An 8,641-nucleotide genomic window follows, 5' to 3' on the forward strand; every position below is an offset into this window, starting at 1 on the left:
TTTCTTTTAAACTTTTTTGTTACTATTTTTTTTTTCTCACTGTCTCACTAATTAATCTTGATCAAAAAGTGAAAATGTTTTAGCTAGCATGCATCCAAGATGCAACCCACCCACTCAATCCAATCCTAACCAACTTGACGCTTGATTGGGTTTGATTCATTAGTTTGGATTGTGTTGGATTTTTTAAGACTTTGTTTAAATATGTTAGTTTGATTAATTTTAGTATCTTGATACTTAACTTTGATAAAATTAGAATTTTATGTACAGTTTTGTAAAGTGATTAATTAAAAAATGAGTTTAAATAGTTGAATGAAAGCCTAGTTATTTTATTAGGCTTAATGAAATGTCCTCAATCTAACACCACTCAGCAGAGGCATTATGGGTTGAATAGGAGATTTCTCAATATATGACAAGGTTGAGAAATACATCAAACCTCAACCCATTAATACGAGGTGTGACTTTATGGTAGAAGTTCTCATATCGTTTCACATAATATTTGGTAGAACTTAAGTGATTCGATCATTCAAAACATAACGCTTCAACAGATATATTGTGCCCACAATGATAACCACATTAAGATCCCATTAGTACACATTGCATTTTATTATCACCTAGCATGGGTTGATAAATCTAACACTTATGACCCCTTTTTATTGAAAAAATAAAAAACCCAACCAACCAGTGTCAACCCTCACATTCCTACGTTTGCAGAGAAAAATGGGGATCTCTGATCTAAACTGATAGGATGGATCTAGCCAAATGGGTTAAAATAATAATAACTCTGGAATCTACATCTAAGTTAGGATGCAACGGGGCCACGGTATCAAAATTGTGGTTCTGTACAGTACTGTTATATTAAAATAAAAAAAATAAAAAAAAAAAAAGGTGGACGAATTTTACTTTTCATATATATTTTTTTAATGAGAGAATTTTATGTAATTATATAGAGAGAGAAAACATGGTGCGATCATGTCTGGAAGCATGTATACATCGAAGATATTCATTAAAAACAGTATCTTGTGAGAACATAAAAATTAATGTTATTTCATGGCTTTGTTTAAAAAATAAAAATAAAAAATTGAGTTGGGAACTTAGCCAAAAAAGAAGAATTTTTATTTATGAAAATATAATGGTTGGCTCTTTCTTAATTTATCATATACGTTTTTAAACGTTCACATCTTTTCATATAATCATTTTAATATATATTTTGAGAAATGATATGTCTACAATATTTTTACAACATTTTTATAACAAATCTTAAGTGGCAAATTGTTACTAGTTGTTATTGTTGGGGCAAAAAAGTAATCTTAGCATTAGTTTGAAATTTGAACCAATAACAACTAACCACCTGTGATTTGTTGTAAAAATATTGTAGATGTAGCATCTCTCATATATTTTTGAATTGATTTTTTATTGCATATATTAGGTAAAAGTTAAACCAATTAAAACTCACTTGGAATAAAATAACTCAACACTAAAAAAAAAAACTTTGATTCAATTATGTTTGAGCTCTCTAAACATTTTTTTTTTTTGGTAAGCTCTCTAAACATATTTTAATTAGGCTACAAATTATGTTTGAGCTTTCTAAACATATTCTGATTATGTTACATACTCTTTATATATAAATTCTCTAATTTAACTTTTTTTTTTATTAAGAAATATTTAAATTTGGATCATTTGTAACTATTCTTCTATTAAGTCTCCATGTGTTGACACATTGGTGAAGGAAAAACTCATGGCTAAAAATTAACTAGTAGGATTTGTTCATAATCTACAAAGGGACAATGACTCACGGTAGAAGAGGAGATTGTTGGGTACACATATACGAGTAAAATTTGAATAATATTGATAATAATGAGTAGTTAATATAACATAGTTGAGTCTAAACTCATAATTTAAGGATTTTGGATAAGTAGTAGTACTATCCTATGTATTATATTAACCTCTAAATTGGAGATCTTCATCAGTGTTATCTCACCAACACTATGTAATACACAAATCAAGATAAGGAGTATGTAACAATATATGGGTGAACTAGAATACGAGTCATTCAAAATTATGCTATAAAACTTATAGATTATATAATAAATAATATCTGATTGATGTAAAATTTAATGTGTATTAAAAACATGAAGAACATACAAGTTAATGGTTAGATTTTTAAAATATATAATGATGTGAATTTTATTGAGTAATGTTGTAGCCATAGGCTACAAACCAATTTTGTAACTAAATTTTACTAATATAAAAATAGGCATTAGTTTAGAATCAAAAAAGCTTATCACTATAATCAATTATAATTTCATAAGCAGTAATTAATGATCTTGAAGGCTATTGTGCATGTTGCCATATCATAATGAATTGCCTTTCAATTAGCTCAAAACCAAAAACCTTTTTTGTTCTCTCTTAGTTGTCCTCCAATACCACCATGATTAATTAAGAACCAAACAAAACGAAAGCTCTAGTGCTAAGGAAAGCAAAGACAGTTAAGCAGATTAATTTAGGCAAAATATGTGAAATTAGCCGAAGTCATCAACCTTTATGAGTGGAATAGCTTTGTTCATTCACTTTTTCCTCGCAGGAAAAAAAGAATCAGTAAACAATTGCCACGTTCATGGCATGGTTGTTTTTCACTATTGTGTGCGCTGCATGGTTCACCAACTTTATTGTAACCCCATATAATTGAAAGAATTATTTAAATATTATCCTTACTTTAATTAATACTTTTTGTAATACTACAAGCCAAGAATGAAATGAAAAAGAGTCAAAAGTCTTAAAAAGTGGCCTAGTGCTCTGTTTTGGGCAAATTTCTTCCTTGCATTGGTTTGAATGACAAGTTTTGAAGCCTATATAGAGCTTGAGATTGGCTATAATATTTCACTCACGAACTTTGTACCCAAAAAATAAGAAGAAAAAAAGGAGCCCCTTTTATTTAAGCCACCTTGGGATCGGCACGATTTCACTTACAAAAGGTCAAAGCATGACATGACATATATATATATATATATATATATAGAAAAGTATATAAGTATATTTTTATATAACTTATTTTTCAACTAAAATAAACTACTAATAATAATAAACAATCACATATGCTGTTTTACCAAGATTTGTACATGCAGCACATGCATAAACAATTCTATGAAAAAAGCCCAACGCATACAGCATATTGTTAAGCAAGTAAAAACAATGAGAAAAATTCGAATTAACTATATCCATGGTTTTGAAAATGAAAACGGTCAAAGAACTAGAAAATGATTTGGTTCCAATTTTTACTAGTTGAACCAGTGATTTTTATAGTTGAACCTCCAATTTTTACAGTTTTTATCAAACTAGTTGAAGGTCTAATTTTCGATTGAACCAGCCGATCCAATCCGATCCATTTTTAAAATCATGACTATACCTAGTTGTAGAAATTATTTAATATAGCAGGAGGATAATCATGAATCCTCCCAACAAATAAGAAGAAGCTATTTATTACCAATGTCTAATTTCAAATCATTAAAAATAATAATGGTGTACTTATCTTGACTTGGTGGACCACGTTATATAATAACAAGATGTTAATAATTGCAAGAAAGCTGATTAGTGTGTTGATGCACTAAGTAAGTTAAGTTTTAAGCATTTTGTTACTTTTGTAACCTTTGACCACTCATCGCCTATGAAGAAAAAATTGTTGACTCTAGTTAGGATAGCCAACATATGTAATACACTTATTTCAATTTCGTTTAATCCAATATTTTAGCCTCTTTTAATTAAAATTTAAAAATAAAATTGCAAGCAAATTTAGCATGGAAATATATGGCATTTAATGATTGACATAGCAAATGTAGGCCCAACATGCTGACCAGTTCGTCCTTCAAAAGAGTTGAGCCATGGACCACAAATGGATGCTCCACACCTGTAAAGCGATCCATGATGGCCCAAACTCTCTCTTTCCGCCCAAACTTTGTTTAAAATAGCATTGGTTATTTTTGTTCTTTATATTGACAAAACTCGCTTCGTTTCGACAGATCGATCGCCCCCCACCCCCCAAAACAAAAATAAATTAAATAAAGCAGAAACCATAAAAGTATGTTTGGTTGGGGTGTTTAAGGTGGATAGAAAATAGAAAAGAAAATAAATAGAAAAAGTTTTTAGTTGGAAAGAGGAGAGAAAGATGAACGGACCTAACTTTTTTTCTCCTGCCTCATCAAAACTCAATCTCCTCAAAATGGAGAGAAAATAAAAGTTAAAATATGGTGCAAAATTTTGGACTAAAATGCCCATATGCATGTTGGCAACGTTTCTTTGTTTTGCCTTTTTTTTTTTTTTTTTTTTTGCGCCATTTTTTCATTTAATTTTCAACATCAGTTTTGTTTTTTCTTTTTTAGGTGCTATCCGATTCTCTCTCTCTCTCTCTCTCTCTCTCTCTGTATATATATATATATATATATATAAAATAAAAATATTAAAAAAAATTTTGTTTTGTTTTTTTAATATGGACACAATTGTAAATTTATACAAATTACATTTTCTATCCTTCCATTTTTTTTCTCAACTAAAAAAAAAAAAAAAAAATTCCATTTCCATTTTTCCACCCCTCCAACCAAACACAAATGAGGGAAACTAAAATTTTTTCTATACTCCCATTTTTCCATCTTCTTAACCAAACGGACCCTAAGTGATAACTCTAGTCAACCTAAAATCTCGTTACTATCACATATATAGTCGCAATATGTGTTGACCCAATTACAAGTCAAAAAATTCGAGTTCAAATTGCATATTTTCCTTTGAGTTCAAATCGAGTTATTGGATCAAGTCCAATTTTGCCACCTCTAAATCCTCTCTTGGGTCTTTGTGAATATGGAGTGAGATAATCTTTCTATTTTCTTTTGTTGTTAAGGCAATATTATATGTGTATTTTAAAAAACAAAACCATTCTATTATTTTTATTAAAGGAGGAAAAGGGCCTATCCTTACTAATTCTACTTGGGGCACATAAATTTTCACATCCTATCTCACATTACATTGCGACTTCACCTCGACTAGGCCCATCACAACACAAAAGCATAAGTTGAATTAAACCATCCCCCACTTTGGTTCTATGTTTTTGAGATTTGAATCAGATTAGAAAGGCACTTGCTATCCATCTCCTTGTAAGAACTAAGTCTTTTGGCTGTTGGGTTTTAGAAAAATGGAAACATTGTATTTATTCTTGGTTGGATAATAGGATTAGCTACTTTAATGATAAATTGGAGTAATTCTTTGACCAATCTCATTTTCCTAAGTTTACTGAAGTGAAACACCCTCTAAGAAACTTGCTAAATTTGTAGGAACAGGTCAAACTTCGCGAAAATTAGTTAATCTACTTATTTCAGATTTTATGGCAATTCCGAATTTTGTGGCATATACCACAGGCCAGATTAGTGTTTTTAGTTGTGTTTGTGGTTAATACATGGGCTTGTTCAAGGACCTTTAGCTTTTACTAGTGTTCCAAGCTTATTTTGTAAAACTTGAGTTTAGGTTGATCATGGGTAAGCTCAAATAGCCCACTCTTTACACTCCAAACCACACTCCTTCGATTTCAAATAAAATGCACGTGCTTTGAAATTTATGAAAGCAAAACTTTCAAACTACACAGCCTCAAGTACTCATGGTTATCTTAGATAACATGTCAAAAATTCTTCTAGCATGTTCCCAGGTAAAAATAAAATCATGTAGATAGAGCCGGTCAATAGCATGTCAACATGCAAATCTCCAAGTCTAAAACTTTTATATTTGAGTTCGAAACAATAAATAACTAAATTGTCAAACACATGATCATTTGAATGTTTTTGAGGGGAGAAGGGGCATAAGGAGATGGCCCCACTTATTAAAATATAATTATATAGTGGTAGAGGAGTATCCCCATATGGTCACGTGGGCGAGTTGTGGCAAAAACATAATTTTATACTTTATTTATGTTGATGACATATCATTTGTTAAAGGAAAGTAGTACTTATAGAATCATATCCTCGTTGGACCATGACTATAACCTTTTACCTTTTTTTTCCCCTCATTAATGCATTTTTTAGTAAGACTTTTATAACTCTTCCAACTAAGTTTTTCATATGCCTATGAACATTTATTCTACCCAATGCATGACATGGTCAGGTTCAAAAGAATGAAAAGGAACTATTGAGTAGAATCATGGACTCCACCTAAGGAGCGATACAAATATACTACTATAAATTTTACTATATAATTTCCATAAATTAATGTATCACTATTTTCATTTAATTTAGATTTCCATAAAAATTAAATGAACAAATTTTTATCTTTTAATGTTCGACTCAATTTGGTTTCTTCACAATCTTACCAATAGAGAACCAAACGAGAATCCACACAAGAATATATAAATAAATGAGCACAGGAAAAACTTGGAAGGAAGATTTATAAAAGTCATCAATACTACCAAAAAGCATTGACGAAAAAACATGGGTAAAAGGCTTTATTCCTATCCCATGACTCTATGAGTGCTACTTTCCTTTAACAAATTAATGATATGTCTTCCAATAAGTTCTCATTTCCTTTGTTGTGTCTTTTTATAGCAATTTCCCTTCCTATGTGCTCTAATTGGCTGTCCAGGTTTTTTTTTTTTTTTTGGATAAAATTGGCTGTCCAGGTTGACACCAACAACACGTCCTTTGCCATCTTCCAATAAGTCCTCATTTCTTTTGTTTAATTACTAACAGTCTACTAGTAGGAGACGGTCCTTACGCAAGTTTACTTTTTTATTTATTTATTTTTAGCTGAATCCATACGCAAGTTTACTAAGTTATAATTAGTTTTTGAATTAACGTTGATTAGGATTGAGGTTGATAGTGTGGTTTTTATTTTTTTTATTTTTTATTTTGCTAAAACATGGTTTTCAAAAGTTCAAATCACAGAGATCAGGAATGTGGCCCGAAGCCAAGAGCCTTAAAGCTCAAATGACATCTCTTGGTGGAGACGTCCAGGTTCAAATAATCTTCCATTGTTGCAACTATTGACTTATCATAAAAGGAAAAATTTATAAACAGCATTAAAAAAAGAATCCATTCTACCAAAGAACCTCTATACATTTTAGTTTTACAACTCTGTAAAAGGATCATATAAACCTGGCATTCTTGAAGTCACTGTGTACACCATATAGGATGGTAGAAAAGCTTCATCAAGCATCTCTAATTTCATCTGGATGTTGTACACCATATAGTTACTCTATATACATCAGCTGGATATTCTTCTCTGTTCTGTTGGATTCACGGCAACTTCAACAAAGCTGCCAATGCCCTAAATGGGGTCTTAGTGTAACTCTAGTTCCTATTTTCCTTTAGCAATTTGCTAGATGTGAGTTCTTCTCTCAGGAGGGTTTGTGAGTTGTTTTTGGGGTTGCTGTTGGCCGTCTTTTCTTACAGAGAAAAAAAGGAAAAAAAAGACAATTATGAGTTGACAAAATTAATTGAACCATCCATACAGGACAATATGCAACGTGTTTTGATTGAACTTGTTGAACTAAAACAATGAACCAAACTTGAATATGTGATTAGCTTAATATTGAAATTGAACTCAGCTCATGTTCAAAATAAATTAAATAAACTAATTTTTATCTTGTAATGCTTGACTCAATTCGGTTTCTACATGATCTTACTAATAGAGAACCAGACGAGAATCAATAGAAAAAAAAAAAATATATATATATATATATATATATATATATATACCATGCATAAAAACATTTTTCATGCATTAGGTAGAATAAATGTCCATATGCATATGAAAAACTTGGTTGGAAGAGTTATAGAAGTCTTATTGAAAAACACATTAATGAGGGGGAAAAAAGGTAAAAAGGTTATAAACATGGTCCCACAAGGTCATGATTCCATGAATGCTACTTTCCTTTAACAAATGATATGTCATCAGCATAAATAAAGTATAAAATTATGTTTTTGCCACAACTCACCCACGTGACGAGTTGTGAGTAGTAGGGAGTAATGGTAGGTCCACATAAGGATACTCCTCTACCACTATATAATTATATTTTAATAAGCAGGACCATCCCCTTATGCCCCTTCTCCCCTCAAAAACATTCAAATGATCATGTGTTTGACAATTTAGTTATTTATTGTTTCGACCTCAAATATAAAAGTTTTAGACTTGGAGATTTGCATGTTGACATTAAATATTGCCAAAAAGCATTGACAAGAAAATGTGGGTAAAAAGTATTATTCTTGTCCCATGACTCTATGAGCGCTACTTTCCTTTAACAAATTAATGATATGTCTTCCAATAAGTCCTCATTTCTTTTGTTTAATTACTAACAGTCTACTAGTAGGAGCCAGTCCTTATGCAAGTTTACTTTTTTAGCTGAATCCATACACAAGTTTACTAAGTTATAATTAGTTTTTGAATAATGTTGTTTAGGATTGAGGTGGATAGTGTGGTTTTTATTTTTTATTTTTTAGTTTTTTTCTGCTAAAACATGGTTTTCAAAAGTTCAAATCATAGAGATTAGGAATGTGGCCTGAAGCCAAGAGCCTAAAAGCTCAAATGACATCTCTTGGTGGAGATGTCGAGGTTCAAATCATCTTCCATTGTTGTAACTACTAAATTATCAAAAAAAAAGGAAAAATTCATAAGC

The sequence above is a fragment of the Quercus lobata genome, chromosome 4 (genome assembly GCF_001633185.2).
Source record: "Quercus lobata isolate SW786 chromosome 4, ValleyOak3.0 Primary Assembly, whole genome shotgun sequence".
Lineage (NCBI taxonomy): Eukaryota > Viridiplantae > Streptophyta > Magnoliopsida > Fagales > Fagaceae > Quercus > Quercus lobata.